The sequence below is a fragment of the Epargyreus clarus genome, unplaced genomic scaffold (genome assembly GCF_041222505.1).
Source record: "Epargyreus clarus isolate Ecla_fem2 unplaced genomic scaffold, WU_Ecla_fem_2.2 ptg000008l, whole genome shotgun sequence".
Classification (NCBI taxonomy): Eukaryota; Metazoa; Arthropoda; class Insecta; order Lepidoptera; family Hesperiidae; genus Epargyreus; species Epargyreus clarus.
The window spans coordinates 1,518,862-1,538,072 of NW_027332216.1; positions in this window are offsets into that span (position 1 = coordinate 1,518,862).

The following is a 19,211-nucleotide window of genomic DNA, read 5'->3' on the forward strand; positions in this document are numbered from 1 at the left end:
TGGGTTTTTATCTGCGATTTTGTTCCACTTTGTAAAACATTTAGATACTCGTCTGGTACACGCAAATAGATGTAAATATGAGTAGGTATGTTAAAAACCTAATGAGAAAGATTAACGTTATGGTTTCACACTGACAAAATTGTGATTGGGAAACTTTGAAATCAACGAAACTCTGATGAACATTACTATCCAGGAGCATTAACAATGTAAGTCCTATTTGAGACTGACTTTAGATGTATTGATGCCCTTGAGAAGTAACTTCAACGCATCTTTCAAATTACACAGCAGCTTAAAACTGCTGTTATAAGCGTAAATTGCTGCAATAGCTGCCGTTCTCTAATTAAATTGTTTTATTAGCAGAAGTAGCAAACTCGCAGCAGTCCAACTGATGGTAAGTGGCTTCTGTCGCCTTATTATGAACTCCACATAAGATTAGATTCCTACCTAAATTCGGCCAGGGATGCATTGTTACCCCTCAACACTAAGTCGGATCGCCTCGAATAATTAAATAACTCCAGGTTACATGTTTAATGTATATATTCAAACAAAATCTTAAACATTTCTGTATTAAGACAAAATGTGTTTCTTACTAACTGAATGGTCAAAACAGAAATGGTACAGCTCCAAAATTACTACCTCAATGGTACGAAATCTATTGAGTGCGGTATGACGCTCAATATCCCTCTATCGAGGACATCCGGACAAGCGACCAACTCGAGTACCGGACTAATCCCTCATCCCCCATTTGTATGCACTCGCATACGTGATGCATTTTAATAGGCTATTTGTGTATCAGTTATTGGAAGCTGTGATATACATTGGTAAGCTTTCAATTCTGTTAGATATTCTATCTGGTTTTCTATGTACCTTTTAGAATTATTAAACGAATGAGAAATAATTTCTACTTTCTTTAATGGCGAAGGAAGTCATCGTAAGAATATACATTATTAAGAGTTATCAAATTATCCACATAAGTATGCGAAGTCTACAGATTAGAACCCTAAGTGGCAATAATATTTTTATGTCTGAAGAAAGACTGACTCGAAAACAAAAAAATGCAGTCTAAGGTCTTGTCTAATCTTGCAAAAGATTTTTCCAAGAATATCTTGCAAGAATCATTAAGATATTTCCGAAAAAATCTTAAGTCTAAGTCACTACGAGTATTTATCTCTCAGTCAACATGGCGATGAGGCAAGCAAGCGACATATCGGAAAGGAGTCCCCAACGCTAACACTGGAGTAATTACAAATGCATTGCTTTAAAAGGTTATGCTTGTCCTTGAAGATACAATTCGATAAATATTCCAAATACGTTTTTACTTACAACAACACTTAATTACATATCCGTCGATAGCGTCCATTCGATTGTAAATCACAAACTTCCTTGATTTATTATTCATTTATAAGTTCGAGCAGTTTTCATAATATGCCTCAAACTTTTGTATAAGAGCTCATTAACACGAGAAACAAGCGGTTACGCTATAAATAGTTTTAAGGCAGGTTGCACCATGTAACTTAACCGTTAACTAGCCGTCTAATCTACGGTTAAGTAATTCATGAGATGCATATTATTGGTTACCGTTAACAAGACTTCTTAACTAAAACTTAAAGTTGACCGGTTTAATTTAGTCGGTCAAAGTATTTTTTTCATTATCTTCCGTATCTGTCAAAGTCAATTAAAATTGTGGTGACAGTGACACAAATGATGATTGACAAATAACTTGATGTAACACGGAATTTTTACGTTCCATCGCTATCGTCAACGTTATTAATAGTTCAGTTTGAGGCAAACTTTAAACGGGCCTACAGTGCAACCGGCCCCTAATTGAAGGCTAACTTTCTTAGCTGGGAAACTGCGTAATGATCTCCTTACAGAAACTTTCGCTTTGTGAAAAAATTATCCTTCCTTTATCGTCAATTATGCTACCACTTTGTTCCTATTTAGCCATTGGAGGGAAATTTCTTTTAATGTTTATAAGGGTATACACTATAAGATTTTATTCTAGTGCCTTTTATTCTGTATAGGAGGAATTAAAAAACCTTTTTAGTTCCCATCTACATCATATCAGGAAATGAAATCTTCTGTGATCTAGGCTTCTCGTAGGACTTTTGTGTTTTCATTTCATTTGACACTTAACATTGGAAACTTCTTAATTAATTTTGTTTTTGCACTTCTTTGTCCACATTACGATTATTTATGCCCTGGGTATGGCCACACCAAAATACAAAAACATATAGTAGAATTCTTAATTATTGAAATGATTCCTTTAACGGAATGGAATAGCACGACTATTTTAGTACTGAATCAGACTTCTAATGATTAATTTAAAAAAAGTTGAAATCAATATACCAGGGGACCAGGAGTTGAGCAGAGCGTTCAAGCCCCTTAAGTGTTAAAATAACAGTCTAGGCTACGAAATACGAAGTATATGAATTGAACGTCTAAATGCCAAATACGTACACGTGATATCTCTCAGTGGGACAGTAACACATGCCATCGCTTGTAACTTATAACAAAAACAGTATATGAATTATAAGCAGACATAAGCTAGATTTCCCCCGCGGCCTTGAACGTGCGACCTCGGCTAAATTGCGCCCTCACGTCACGGCGTTAAATCGGGCATTCTATCATTCATGGTGAAAGATCTCTTAAGATTATCTGCTGCCCTGGTGTCTCGTATTCGATGAGATCGGAAATTGGAGTAAGAAAATACTTTTTATACGAAAATACACGAATTTATACGATAAATAATATTATAATATTTAACAAGTAACATACTCAGTGCGACGTTAAATATTTAAAATGTTATTATTACATTTACGAACAAACAACGATAAAAATAAATTATATTCAGTCCACATTGTTTTATTGTTCTTTGGCAATTATTTCAGATGCCTGGAACATCGTATTAGGAATATAAAACGACATATATACGAAACGACTAATATGTCGTTATATATTATATAGCTGGGTGTTATATAGAAAAGCTCTGCAATTCGGCGATGTAACAATTTCATCGAACTTACATAAGTACGAAATACAATGAGTTCCAATGTATTCCATTCTCCTTTGTGTCTATTTCCGAGAAAATGTACAGCATTTACTTCGAAGCATTAAATTTAACTACTTTGCTTTGTTGTCTTTCTATTATAGGTAAGTACTCGTAACTACTAACTCGATTAAGATTGATCAGTCAGCTTTTAGCACTTTCAAATAAAGCTGAAAACCTAAATACCTCGTAGTCAATCATAGGTTTTGTAGTACATGTTTCACTAAAATACTATAAAATGGTCTTTAAAATGGAACTATGAACAAATATAATAATGACGTAAATTGAACTAGGTGTCACGTGGTTCAGCGTAAAATTGGATTGGAGATCAGTGTTCAATTTTCTACACGCCCAATAACGAAGTTTATTTTATAAATGTAACGGGTTAAAGTGTCGATATAAAAATACACATAAGAGTACAATACATTTCTAAAAATACTAGTATACCGAACAACGAAGTTTTAGAGGGGTCGAAAATGGTCTGAACAGTTTGTAGAAAAGTATTGTAGTACGGACGTGCGGCGTTTTTGCTCGACCTTGCGGGGGCATTGCCGTGCACCCAGAAACCTTTCCATCTCCATGCAGAATTAGTGAAAGACTAAAATAAAACGCTTCTAAACTAATACTTTATTCTAGATCAAGAACACAGCAGAGATAGCGGGTAGTTCATTCAAACCTCAAAGAAAACCGATATTATACTGTAAATACGTATGTTTTTATAATATAGGAGTAGCAAACGAGCGGCCACCTGATGGTAAGTGGCTAATGCCCCTCATGGATTGATATGTAATCAATCCCAGATAGGATATTCCTACCTGAAATCGGCCACAGATGCGCCGCTACCCCTGAGGACTAAGCTGGAACGCCTCGGAAAAGTATGTCTCCCTTACCACACCCTTCAAACCAAAACACAGAAGCGCTTAATACTGTTGATATTAGGTAGAAATATGTGTGGTAGTGGTGCCGCCGTAGTCGAATCACAAAGAGTTCAGAAGTAAAGTCTCAAGAAAATAATCAGTAGGCATTAATCAACTAAAGTAACAATTAAACCTCTGAATCCGAACGAAACACGTAACAGTCCACATTGTACATAGAAACGGATTAACAAGACGCAGTAAGGGGAAAGATAAACGGGAGTAAATTTTAATATTAATTGGATAAACCGTCGGCGTAGTTTGTGGAACATAATCACAATTAGTAGTTGAATATATTTAGCAAGAATAGCTGTGATAACGAATTTGCACAGAGTCGCGACTAGTGAGTTACTTTATTGGGTTTAAGTTTGAAGATCTTGACGATTCTTTATGTTCTCTGTGTCATTTGATATTATCGCTATGAGTACGTATGAGTCATTTATGTGATAAGTATTCGAAATTAATTATCACTTGCTTAAAACGGTGAAGTAAAATATCGCGAGGAAACCTGCATACCTGAGAGATTTTATCTATACTTTTTACCATGTAGGTCTTGTAGGTAAATAATATCACTCGTATGTACTAAAAGTTTATTTTTTACATAAGGCATCACGAAAAAAACAATAAAAATAATTATTATAAAAGCTAAAATACTGCTTAAATATAGCACTAGTCACTTTTACAATTAAGACGAGTCCAAATGTACCTTATAATATGTTAAAATCCTTCGACCACTTTGGAATCCGGTGTGCCCTATATACGCTCCAAAATCATCAATACTCTCTGCAGTCGGCTAAAAAGTATACAGCACTGATTTTCAGAAATCATGAAATCCAAAGTTAGTGCTGTCTTTTTCAGCGAATTCTAGGATAACGATTTAAGTGAATATTGAAATTCATCATACTCATATTGATATCTTAAATTGTTCCTTCACAAAAAGTATCTTCAGCTTAAATCGCTTAATCCTTTAACCGGCACCATCTCCCACCAGCCAGTGGTGCCGACTGTTTAGCAAGTCTAGGAGAGTTCGTTACTCGATTAGGCGTCGGTTAATCAGCGCCTAGCAGCAAACAGAATGTATTCAGAATGAATAATTTGCCTGCATCCTCCGTCAGACCATTTTGCATTTCCTTCGCTCGCAGAAATAATAATTACAACCACTCCTTGGGTTTAGCGCTATTTTGAATATTCTGTATGAAACATTATATTATATTAGAGTGCAATGTGTTTTGTTCGTAACTTTATATAATGCTCTTACATATTACATTTAAACAATATTTATTTGTTGCTCAAAGCTTTCAAGAGCTTGTTTATCATGAATGATGTAAGGAAGCACAAAACAAACAACAAAATATACAACTAAGTTCAATATTACAAAGCAAACAATTCTTAATTTCGGTTTTTTATTATTAAGAAGTAGTAGACGGGAATGGAGTCCACCGGTTAGTGTACTGCTCATGGATATATTAATATAAAGTCAGGCCCAGAGCAGATTAAAGTCTTAACAGAGGTGGACAGATGCGTTGCTGCCTGTTTAAACTAAGTTGGAACGCTTCGCATAAGTGCCCCTTTCAAACCACAATTAGGCAAAGAAAAGGACCTGGTATCGAAAGTTTTTTTCGAAGTCAAACCTCAAAATGTGGCAATATTGATATGTGAGTAAATGTGTCAAATAGAAATAAAATCTCTTTTCTTTAGAAAGTCGGTTAAAAAGCAACCAAGAATCGGTTTAGGATGTGGAACAGCTAGTGTGAAGTTCGTATAAGAGTTTCTTCAGAAGATAATTTAATTATTCAGTCCGTTTTGCTATTGGGCCAAGGTTAATAAAGCTTGTCGTAGAGTTGTAACAGACAGGTTTGTTAATTTAATTGTGTCTCGAGGTTTAAGTTTTTAAGTTTTTCCGTTGTTCGCATTATCTCGCAAACAATATTGTTTTGCCTTTCCACTCAGACTAAATAAATAAAAGTAATCTTTCACAAACCATTTAATTAAAGGCTGAAGCTCCATTTGAATTTAAAAACTAACTTCTACATATTATGTGAACGACTTTGAACGGTAGATTTAGTTAATGTGGTGATTCAGTGAGTTCAGTCGGTGATTTGACGTGATTTAGAATCAAATTTAATCATATTAATAACAGAATGAAACATCCATTTAATTTTTTTCAAACGTTTAAATGTCGTAAACAAAGTTACGATTCAGAAATCTTTATTTATACTGAACGTATTAGCTTGATTTGCATTGTATACGTAAATTGTACATAACTTGTGTATACGAGTAATATGCAAAACAGGTGAATTGAGTGCACTGCAATATTCAGTTCTGGAAGCAAAGTCTGCCTTTTTTGGTCTGAGCCTTTTCAGAAGAAAACAATGAAAACGTTAATAATGCCTCGCGTACCAAACATAAATGGCTTTTACTTTAAAATTTCCCCTTTTTAAAGTTTTAAAAAATATTTTAACCCAATAGTTGGACTTCTACCTCAAAAGTTAAGTGGCGAATTTACGTTCATTTCGAATGGTGTCAGGTTTGATACGGAAAAAGAGCAAATAGTCCAGGAGCCGGAACGACATCTGCCAAGCGTACTTCACCTACTTGCATTAATATGAGCGGTTATCTCATTTGAATCTAGGTAATAGGTTCTAGTTACAGAAAGACGTTTATCAGCTAACTTTATAAAAAGTGGTTGGTAAGGTTTTTGCTTACCAACCACTTATGATTTCACATAATTTGTATAAACCGGGTCACAATTCGTAAAATACCATAATATTACCAGTCTGCCGGGGTAGTTGTGGGTTTAGTTCCCGATGAAGCAAAAAAGGGGAGGAATATTTCTTGGAGGTCATGTAAAACATTCCTTTTGGTTTCATTTAAAAGTTACATTTTTATAATAAGTATCTACTACATCATTTTAGTAAATTACTTTATAGATTTAGAAGAAATCTAAAATAGAACTTAAAAAGATTGTGCATACTTCATTTCACATTATGTACGCGTATTTTTACCAAGACTAGTTTCCATATGCTATGAATTAAAGAAACTATATGCCGACAACGAAAAATAAAGACATTTTGAATCCAAAAACTCTTCAATTTCATGTCTCTTACAACGTTAAATGTACATTTCACCCAAAATAAGGAATCTTAAATATTTTTGTCTTTTTTTCATTTTATTCTACAACTTTGGAGAATATGAAAAAGAAAATAGTCAAGGAGCTTAAACGAAATCTGCCAAGAGCACTTCACCTACTTGCATTAATATGAGCGCTTATCTCGTGGTAATGGGCACTTTTAAGTATAGACAGAAATCTAGTAAGCTTTTGTTTAGATTTTCTAAGAACTTTGTTTAGACAAACACTTGACATGTACGTCATTTCACTGTTAGACATGGCTTCCCCAAAACTATTATCTGTTATTTTTTTGCATCTATTTAAACTCGGCCCACGACTTGTGTAAATAGTATTTTTATTGGTGGTTTGAAAACTATTGGTGAATAACCTTTCTTTTCTTCCATGACCCTGCATTGGAGAAGAGGTGAGATGTAAGCCTTGGATTTTTCCTGACTATGGGTAAAAAAGTGTTTCCAGCAGTAGGATATAATGAAAGTCGCAACCAATTTTAGAAAACGCTTATCAAATTACAGACAGATTCAATTTTTATTACGACACAGATAGAGCGCATCTGCTATTCGTTTTTCATGTATACTTTTAACAAAAAATATATACATACCTAACAAACTTTAAACAGTGAACTGCAAATGAAAAAGTTGAAAAAGTTTTACCATTTCATTGCCCGGAAAAATATTTCCACCGAAGCCACAGCTGTACGCATGGCTAGCGTAATAATGACTAAACCGCTTTTCTTTTTTTTCTTTATTTTTGAATTAAAAATACGATTTGATCTACGACCTATTTATTTGAATTTATGTTTATAAATTTGCTGTAAAACTTAACCTCCTAAATATCATGACTGATTTTGATGAAGAGTTATTGTACTTATTGGGTCAATGGTTGCTCGTGGTTTTTCGTACGATTCAGATTTTATTAGTGAATGTTACCTGTTCATTAATTTAAGATTTATTATTATAAAAAAGTGTAATGATATATAATGAATTGTTTATGATGATATTTTATTTTGTATTGTGATAAAATGTAGTTAGGGGTCCAATAAAAAATTTCATTCACAAGTAATGTGAAGATTCACTCGTTTATAAAATTAGGGCTTAAGAGAAAATAAATAGTAGACGATTTAATCTAATAAATTTTAAGTAGGTACTACGAAAGTATTAGTAAAGCGACTCATTTCTTACACAAAAGCAAAATGAATCCCTCCAACAAATCACCTAAATCGCTGTACATTTAAACGACACTGAGATACATCAATATCACGATCCTCTAGAATGCTAAGCGCGCTATCAAATCGCCTCGGCGGCCGACGGGAATCGCTACCGATTACAGATTACCATAACAATAGCCGACATCATTGTCCCCATCATACAACCATTGCTGTGGCAAAAAGTTTGATATTCTTTGAATTTTTATTTTTTTTGACTAATAAGCTCCTAAGAAACATTGAAATCTAAAATGGTTAACGATTGAAATATGACACATTAAATGATTGCAGTTATAGTAAGGCACCACATTTCTGAAACAAAATGAAATAAATTCCTCCAACAGATCATTTTAATCGCTGTACATTTAAATGACACTAAAATACATCAGCATCACGATCCTGTAATGTTAAGCGCGCTATAAAATCGCGGCCCAATCGCCCTCGCAGCAGAGGGAAATCGCTACCGATTAGAGTTTACCATAACAATGGCCGACGTCATTGTCCCCATCATACAGCCATTGAACTGGCAATTTTTTAATATTTTCTCTGATTTCTTTTTTTTTGTTTTTTAATCGGAGCTCATGAGAAATATTAATATTATTCCGTTAAGGATTAGATAAATTATAGACATCAAACGGTTACAGTTTTTGTAATACATTTCATTTCTAAAATAAATCTAAAATAAACCCCTCTAATAAATCACTGTATATTAAAACTAGGTATCTACATCAGTATTATAATCCGCTGGAATGCTAAACGCGCCATTAAATCGTGGCCCAATCGCCTTAGCGGCCGATTAGAGATTACCGTAACAACAGCGGACTGTGTTACTGTCATCCAACCATCAGTAAAGAGTTTCAGTAAAGATTTTAAAATAATCTAAATATCACTTTGCGGCACTCTTAGATTTAGCACGTCTACCTCGATATACTGGTATAATGTAATAGATATTATTAAGACAGCATTTGCATCAGTAGATGAATAGAGAAAAACCACCAACCTTGTCTTCAAGTCGATCTGCAGACGAGACACGCATCAGCAGTGATGCGCAGGCTGGTGACGCCAAGCTCAAAGTAGTTGGCGCGGCCTGATCTTCCTAAATAGTAACCCTAATCACTTTAGAGAGCACACGCGATAACACGGTTAGTCGGCGTAGAAAATGTGCTCGAGAGGGAACATAATATCGAACGTCTGTGTAAACTTGCTAACGCAAGACGACGACTGATTGTAAGATGTGACATTAAAAGACTTTCGTGGAGTTTTTAGTTGTACCCACCTTAAAGTTGACAAAATTAAATCACAATTACGTAGTACTAGGATATAACATAAATAGGTTCTTTCCAGATTTATTTTAAATACTTCAATATTAGTAAAGTAGGCATTTGCCAAAATGAAGCCATTTCTTAAACAAAAGCAAAATAAATCTCTCCAACAAATCACCTAAATCGCTGTACATTTAAACGACACTGAGATACATCAATATCACGATCCTCTAGAATGCTAAGCGCGCTATCAAATCGCCTCGGCGGCCGACGGGAATCGCTACCGATTACAGATTACCATAACAATGGCCGACTTTATAGACTATATTGCTCTCATCATCCAACCATTGCGCTGACAAGATATTCTGATGTTTTATTAGTATCAGTGATAAGTTACTTTTCCGTGTTGAAATGATTCGTAGTAAAATGAGTATCTTAAACTTTATCGAAGGACTTCTAAATAAAAAATTATTTAGTACTAGCTGTTTCACGAATTCATATGCGCAGACTATAATCTTTTGTTTATGGATATCTACATAATGCAATTGACTTATCATATAAATTTCATGGTTCTGAAGTATAGGCCCTGCGATGAGTAGTAAGTGAATCCTTTCGATTTTATTTATTAAAGATAATCGTAGTAAATTTTAATTGACGATTTTCTTATTTTTTTAAATGTCTTCGAAATCGTATAACAGTTATAAATATACCGCTATTAAAAAAAGAAAATCTTTGAATAAACCCTTAACAAAAGGTCCATAATTTTTAAGAATTCTGAAGGGCTATAAAGATAAGTATGAACCAATCGCAGAGGGAATTCCGATTACACATTACCATAAGAGGGCCATAGAATTCGGTGATGGCAACTTGATGGCCCTTCTAAATTTAGAACGGCAGTTTACTTTGAAGGAAATTGTGATCGAACAAGAATTCAATTGATGGGTTGTTTGTAATTAATATCATAATATTGTCTTTTAATTGGCTGCAACCCTTTTATTTCCTACTATTGGGCATGGATCTCTATTAGTGGAGGAGACCAGGATATTCTTCTCTTTATCTCGCTGCTCCAATGTCGATTAATAGAGAAAGGTGTGTTATTGGTAATTTCGTGTCGTGTTTTCAAACTACCCATAAATCGTTCGGTGATGACACCTTATATTGATTAATTTTATATAACAGTTACAGTCTATGCAAGTTGCTAAGCTCATTATATTATTTTTTTATATTACCATAATATGTTACTGACTGACCTATGAATATGCTTATATTAATATATTCACGTTGTTTTTAACGGACTTAAAAAAGAGGGTCGGTTTGTATGTAGGTAATATGTCTGCGATTTTCTCAAAAACTACTGATCTAATTTGGACGGGGTTTCGAATTTTTAAAATCTTATGTTAGAAGACGAATTTAAGTATATGCTTAATACATTTGGATTATTTCAATGTTATTACGATACGAACGCTTATATGAGTGATGCGATAAAGCTGCTGTTATATCGCACACTCATCTAATATAACGACCACAGCTGGGTTCATATCCTTTAAAAATATCAGGCACGTTTTGTGCGTACAATTTAAAATACACTATTAGTAACTACTCTAACAAAATAAAAGTTTAGTAAAAGTGATTTTACAGTTTTTTTTTTGTGTAAGTCAAGGGAATCGTGAGTCAATACTGAAAGAATTAAAGCCGAAGTCAAAAGGAATCGTTGCCGATTACAGAATTACCATAATAATGCCGCACGGCCGGATAGCTGTCCGGATGTCGAGATGTCGCGGAATTCACAATGCCATCTTTGGAAGCCGAAAAAGTAAATGTTACTTATTTTGTTTTGATCTCCATTGGCTTGGAATCTTCTTACGTTTTTATTAATCACTTATTTTAAATATGTGTGTGTACTATAAAGCACTATAAGCACTATAAAGTTACGAAGCTATGTGTATTTTTGTTTGTACGTTGAGATTATTAATGTCAGATTTAGTGCATACGTAAAAACTATTTGTTACCTCATGCTGGCCCTTAGATACATTAAATACATTTTTTTCAGTTTTTCGCATGCCTTTCTATCTGTTTATATAAACTTTGAAGATTAATTTAATGTTATCAGAAGGAAACTTCACTAAAAGATTACAATTATCAAAACTATAGCTTAAAGCTTAAAAGTTGCGAAAAGCACACTATTGGCGCTGAGTGGAAAGGTTATTTCATAATTGATCGTTATCGTAAAAAGTTCGTTAATTAATAAATGCGTGCAATATTCACAAATTAAAATTAAAATAACTTCAAATGTCTAAATAAAAACATTTTTTTTTAAATGTTTAAAGTTTTTGTATTTAGTAATTAATTTAATTTTAATTCAATTAATAAAATTTATCCTAAATAATAACTTAAGGTTCAAACATAACTTTACTTTGGACAAGTCAATAGAATTAAAACAATTCCATTCAAAGACTAATTAAAAACATATTTAGATTAAAGTTTAGGTACACTTTTAGGATAGTAAGACTATTCGAAAGACATCACACCGCGAGCGATTATGAGCACAGCTATAAAATAATATCCAAGAAATTAAACCGTCAACCCTCATTGGACAATGAAGAATTTGTTTTATATGAACTAACATAACTCGTCGACCCATTACTGTCCCATCGCTAGGCAAGGGTAACTCTAAGAATGAGGGCGTTGAGGGGGTTTAAGAATTAGTAGACTTCACTCATCCTTGAGAACTTTTTCAAAAACTCTCAGGCGTGACGACCCGCGTGGCGGAGCGGTCATCATGCTTGTCTGACGCGCAGAGGGTCCCGGGTTCGATCCCCGGCCAGACAGATTTCTAATGATGAATTTAGATTTCTGTTTCTGGGTCTGGTGTTTGTGTATGTCCATAGCACCCACGATACAGGGAATCCTAGTGTGAGGCTGTGAGTGTAGAAAGCGTCTAAAGTGTCTAAAATGTAGGTTTAATTACAATGTTTTACTTTGCCGTTTAAGCAAGTGATTTTCTAATACGCATATTTAGTCATGTCATAGCGACCCAGAAATACCTCACGAAGAAAGTGTATCCGTTGTGCAGGTTAAAGCCATAGATACAGCGAAAGACTTCTAAGTCTATGGTTAAAGCATTATATTATGTGTGCAGGATATGTTAGAAAAGCGTATTTACTTTAATTCGACCTTCGCTAATTAATAGAGCCCAACTCTACGACGATAGAGCACGATCCTTACGCGGTCTCAAAACGAACGTAAGCCGGCTGAGACCATGTCAAAGGCTGGACTAATTAACACTTAATGATAAAATCGAATGATCGGACAGACGGGCTACATGTAGGAACGTAGTCGGTGTCGCCTATGGTTATTTACAACACCCGAAGATTATTATAAATATAGCTGGGTTCACAGAAGAGCTCTTTTTGCACCTTTAGTGAAGAGTTCCATGTCGTTGGTTTCCGGAAATACCTCATAACGATGTTTCGGGTCTGCAGGTTAAAGGACTTCGTCATAATAAATATATAACGTCTTATAAAGCAGTATTTACTTTAATTCGACCACCTTTGCTAGTTAATAAGGCCCAACTCGACGATAGAGCACGGTCCTTACGCGGTCTCAAAACGAACGTAAGCCGGCAGAGACCATGTCAAAGGCTGGACTAATTAACACTTAATGAGACGTTCCTTCCGTGATTACTATATTCAGTTTAATTAAAGACGGTTTTCTTGAAGGTCTCCGCGTTTTCAAATTTTGTTTGCTTGCGAATTTTAATGCTTGTGAGGGAAATATAATTTTGTGTGTTTAATTTTTGTGTATTTAACATTATTCGCTTTGGAAGTTATGTTAAGTCGTGGCTTCTGGTTGTTGTTATTGGACTTGGTTAGATGATGACCTTATTGGGGATCTTCTGACCTATTTTAAAATACCTAAGTGTGACAAATTGACTGGTTATGGTTAATTAGTCCTTTTATAATGAAGTTATAAGGGTAAAAAGATGGATAAATAGATTAGGTAAATTAGTATACAAAATGTATTTTTTTTTTATAAATGAATTTATTTTATACTTAAGAAGGTAGATGGGCTACATGATTGAAAGTAGTCAACATTGTCTATGGTCACTTGCAAATTTTCATTGCTTCGCTGTCTTTGAAGAACTCTTTTTGCACCTGTCTTGATTAATTGATTAAGATTCTATACAGTTTCGGAAATATAATTTTATTAAATTTTAAAACAACATTTACAAAATAAAACTTATATACCAACCTCTAAATAACAAAATGAAATAAGATCTTAAGTAAAATCATAATTTAGTAAACTTTTCTTGGCACATTTTTTCGAATACTTTTTAATGAATTGCTACAATTGATGGCGTTTCTAAAACAAATTATGTTCCACCATCAATCATCGGATTGCTGACCTTGGCTGGCAACTAATGGCACCAGTAATTCATTAATGGCGGCCACTGCCCAACTGCGTGTATTCATTGCGGGATCCAATTTCTGTAATTAACGGCTACCGTGACGTCTCTTGGGGCGGCAATATAGCTGTAATAGCATGTGGTGCAAGTTTATGAGCGTTGCGTTTACGGGCTTATATGATTTCCTAGTACTGGATTTTCCTAACGTGGCTTGACTGTGACGTCACTGTTATATCTATTTTCGTCTTAAACTCGTGTTAAACGCTGTACTCTGAGTTCAAAGGTGAGAGTGAGATGCATCTTTTAGTCCTAGGCGGTTCGACCCTTAGTGAAGCAGATATCTAAATTAACTAATCGGCATTTTACGAGTATATTACGTGGTTGTAGAACCCCTTGCGGTTCGATCCTGGCGGCACGACCGCCACACCTATTTCTGCCTCATAACAGCAATGCTAAGCGCTGCTGTGTTTTGGTTTGAAGGGTGTGGTAAGGGAGACATACTTTTCCGAGGCGTTCCAGCTTAGTCCTCAGGGGGAGCGGAGCATCTGTGACCGACCTCAGGTAGGAATATCTAATCCTATCTGGGGTTGATTACAGATGTCCATGGGCGGCAGTGGCCATTTACCATTAGGTGGACAACATGCTCGTCTGCTACTCCTATATTATAAAGGAACTTTTTATGTGACCATGACACCCATAAAATTAGTCTAGTTTTATCATAGATTTTGAATTCTTATAACACTCATAAAATAACTTTAATTTTACTTAAATATCACCGTTATATGTTTAAATCTCGCTTTCGCCTATGCCTTGTACAAAAGGCAAGGAAATCGACACTTTTGCGGGTACGATTTTGATAGAGTCCCGGAGAAATAACACTAGACGTACGTTAAATACATCGGATTTATTTTAAAACATTATATTTCTGTATTTCCGTCTTTTGTAAGGGACTTTATACTTCTAAGTACTTACATAGTTATAAAAATATATATTGTCTTCATAGTTAAGGTGGCTGATATGTCGATTTAAACTACTATAAATTAGATTTAGACGCGTGCAGCCCACCATATGACATCGAATACCACAAGATATTTGAGTAAGATCGATAACTGAAGCATTACGGTCCCTAAGGATAAAGTTGGAACTCCCATTTGACGATGATTTTTGAATGATTATTGTCATATCACACCTTTAAAACCAGAACGCAACAATTTTGTCTCCGATATAATTGTAACATTCCAAGATAGTAGGACCCACTAAAATTAAACTATCCAAAAAGTTATCGATTACAAATTTCGTAATAAATAAAAAATCACCTTGATTTGAATATACTATTGAAGCACATACCATATTAGTAAGGATTATCATTCGATTCTCGTAATCAATTAGGGGAGTCGTATCCCGGAACTAATCCTCCGACTACGCACTACTAACCAATTTTAATGACCGACCTACACCGCTTTTGGATTTCGAGTTCTGTTTCTGGGTGACTGGTAAGTCAATGGCTTAACGATAATCTGAGTTAAGTATGAACTATGATGTAGATTTATAATGAATTAAATATGAAAATTTACAAAATTAAATTTCAGGGGATGATGCGACTTTTACATGTTTACCTCGAAACCCAAAAATATTTTTAGTGTATTAGTACTTTGTCTTTGCTACCAAACTTTGATGTTAAAAGTGCCCTAAAAGTTTACTGTTTTCAAGAGTAATAAAATCATTTTATTATTATTTTAGTTTTATATCAATGTATTTAATTTTAACTTCGGTATCTTAGTTGTTGAAAGAATGCTATAAGTTTTTCGTTACACTTATATGCCGGAATTTGGTAACGTTTAATAGAACATATTTTGACTGAATCTACTAACTACATATTTGAAATCCTATTAGATAGACCGTATTATTATTAAACGCTGATAATACTTATGTCGTATTCTCCTATTCGGCACACTACTTTACATGGGAACATTACATGGGTTTTTTGGGCAAATTTTGTCGTATCTAAAATATGATAGCGAATTCACCGGAAGCCCGCTATCACGGCCACTGCGGTATTGTTATGGTAATCTCTAATCGGCAGCGATTCCCAGCGGTAAAGGCGCGATCTTGCTCTGACTTAATCGAAGCTTACCAACTAAGGCTGTGGTCACATGTTATGCGTGACGTAAGAATGTTCTACAGTCAATTTACACAAAGTTTGCAAATATGAACTTAAAAAGTGCTTTCTACGCTCACAATCTCGTACCACGATTTTTTATCTTGGGTGCCATGGGCATGCACACAGACATATGTACGTGCAAGTCCATGAAAATGAAAATTATTTATTGCCAGATTGTAGTAATGGTAAATGGTGACAAATATTTTATATATTCTTACATTCTACTAAAAAAAAAGTGTGCAATGTCAATGTCCATGTTTGCTTATGGGAAAAATCTATAAATTTAAGTAGTAAATGAGCATTTGGTACGCTTGCTGACATGTGGTCTCTGCCTCTACTCCTATATAGAGCTCTTTCTAAAGCTGATCACAGATATGTCGCAGTCTGAAAACCAAGTTAAGTCCACTCATATGCAAGTCATGCTGCAACTACACCCTTCCAACGAAACACAGAAATAGGTGTTTCAATGAATTCTAACACCTTTCAAACCTATCATCTATGTTTATATAATTTTTTCGTCAATATAATATACATGCTAGTAATAAATGAAACCATAAACAAATCGTGTGTACCTATGTATACTATATCCTACAGTAATAACTGAAACCATAAACATTTCCAGTATTTTTGCGTGTTTATCATCTAATCCTCTTGTTGTCGTGTGCTAGTGACATTCCGATTAACTAACTTCGATCGAGCAACGTCCTTTGGGACGGACCATTTAATTGGCAGTTATGAAAATAGCCCTGATTGCTCGGTCCTCGGATTGCGATTTAATTTGAAAAACATTCTCGATTTAGTATTACGAAATATATTAAAATACTTTAGCATGTTTACCTTTGTGACCGAAGTTATATTTCAAATAGAAGCAAAGTCCTTTTTAACACACATTTTTATTGCGCTTCATAAAAGCAGTCTCAACTAGACTTCGTTTTACACCATTTTAACAATATTAATGATAGTAAAATATTTTATTTTTAGAAACATAACTTACTTTTGCATATCTTTTATTCAATTCCCTTGTACGCTTTGATTAAATAACTTCGATCAAGCTGCATCCTTCGAGACGAACATTTTAATTTCTAGGTATAAAAGCAGATTGTCTGATTGCTTCATCGTTATGCATTCAGATTAGATTTCACGAACGCTCTTTGTGTGTGACATTTAAATAATATTTTCATCAAAAAATGCCATTTTGTCTAATTTCCATCTAATCAACTCGTCACATACCAATGATATTTGGATTACCTCATTTCGATCAACTAGCGTCCTTGGAGACGGACAAGAATTGCTATTGCTAATCTCTCGACGGAAAATAGTCCAAATACTTCCGCTTTCCTCACTATCACTATAAAGAATGCTTACAAATATTACCATCTGTAGAAATAATATAGTTTTGTTTTAATAAAATGTATAAAGGTGGTATGAAAATCCATCCATCCATCCATCCATCAGCCTTTTGAGGTCCACTGCTGGACATAGGCCTCCCCTAATTGGCGCCACTCCAACCGGTCCCGTGCCCTTTGAAGCCAGCGGTTTCCCGCCGTCTTCTTCAGGTCGTCGGTCCACCTGGTCGGGGGGCGGCCTGAACTCCTTTTGCCTACGCGTGGTCGCCACTCGAGGACCTTCCTTCCCCACCGGTTATCGGTCCTCCGAGCGATGTGGCCGGCCCATTGCCACTTCAGCCTGCTAATTTTGAGAGCTATGTCGGTAAGCTTAGTTCGTCTACGGATTTCATCGTTGCGAATCATGTCTCGTAGCGAAATACCAAGCATAGCCCTCTCCATAGCACGCTGAGCGACTCTGAGCTTTCGAACTAGGCCTACAGTAAACGACCACGTTTCGGCGCCGTATGTCATCACTGGCAACACACATTGCTCGAATAATTTCGACTTCAGGCACTGAGGAATTTTGGACGAGAAGATACTCCGTAATTTCCCGAACGCAGCCCAGCCGAGTTGGATTCTTCGAGTGACCTCCCTCTCAAAGTTGGACTTACCCATCCGGATCGTTTGTCCCAGGTAAATGTACTCGTCAACAACTTCGAGAGGAGTGCCATCAACAACTACCGGTACGGGTGTGACATGGACATTTGACATGATTTTCGTCTTGTCCATGTTCATCTTAAGACCCACCCGTTGTGAGGCACTGTTGAGGTCTCCTAGCATTTTACTGAGGTCCCTCAGCGAATCTGCCAAGATGACTATATCATCGGCAAATCGAAGGTGTGTGAGGTGTTCGCCATTGATGTTAACGCCAAGACCTTTCCACTCCATCAGCTTGAACACATCTTCCAACGCAGCGGTGAACAGCTTCGGCGATATAACATCGCCCTGTCTAACTCCCCGCTGCAATTGGATAGGGTTCGTCCTCTGATCGTGTACTCGGACTGACATGGTGGCGGCTTTGTATACACACTTCAACACCTCGATGTACCTATAGTCGATCTGGCATCGCTGAAGGGACTCCAGCACTGCCCAGGTCTCGATAGAATCGAAGGCTTTCTCATAGTCCACATAGGCAACACATAGCGGCAGATTATACTCCTCGGTCTTCTGTATAATCTGCCGGAGCGTGTGTATGTGGTCCATGGTGCTGTAGCCTTTTCGGAATCCGGCTTGTTCGGGAGGCTGGAAGTCGTCAAGCCTGCGTGCAATACGGTTAGTGAGGACCCTCGAAAAGAGCTTATAAACATGGCTCAGAAGCGCAATGGGCCTGTAGTTCTTCAATAGGGTTTTATCGCCCTTTTTGAAGAACAGTACCACTACGCTTCTGCTCCACGCTTCCGGGGTAGTTCCGCTATTGATCACGGAATCGAACAACTTTTGGAGCGCCACTAGTACGGGTTTTCCGCCAGCTTTTAGCAGCTCTGTTGTGATTCCGTCATCTCCCGGTGCCTTGTTGGTTTTAAGCTGTTTGAGAGCCCCTCTAATCTCGTACAGGCTGACTTCCGGGAGGTCCTCGGTGTAGTGTCGGGTCAGCTTAGCACGTTTGTCGTTCACAGTCTTACGGGCTGGAACTCGTGCAGGAGTATACAGCTGTCCGTAGTAATTCTCGATCTCCCTCAGAACTTCGGGCTTAGACGAAAC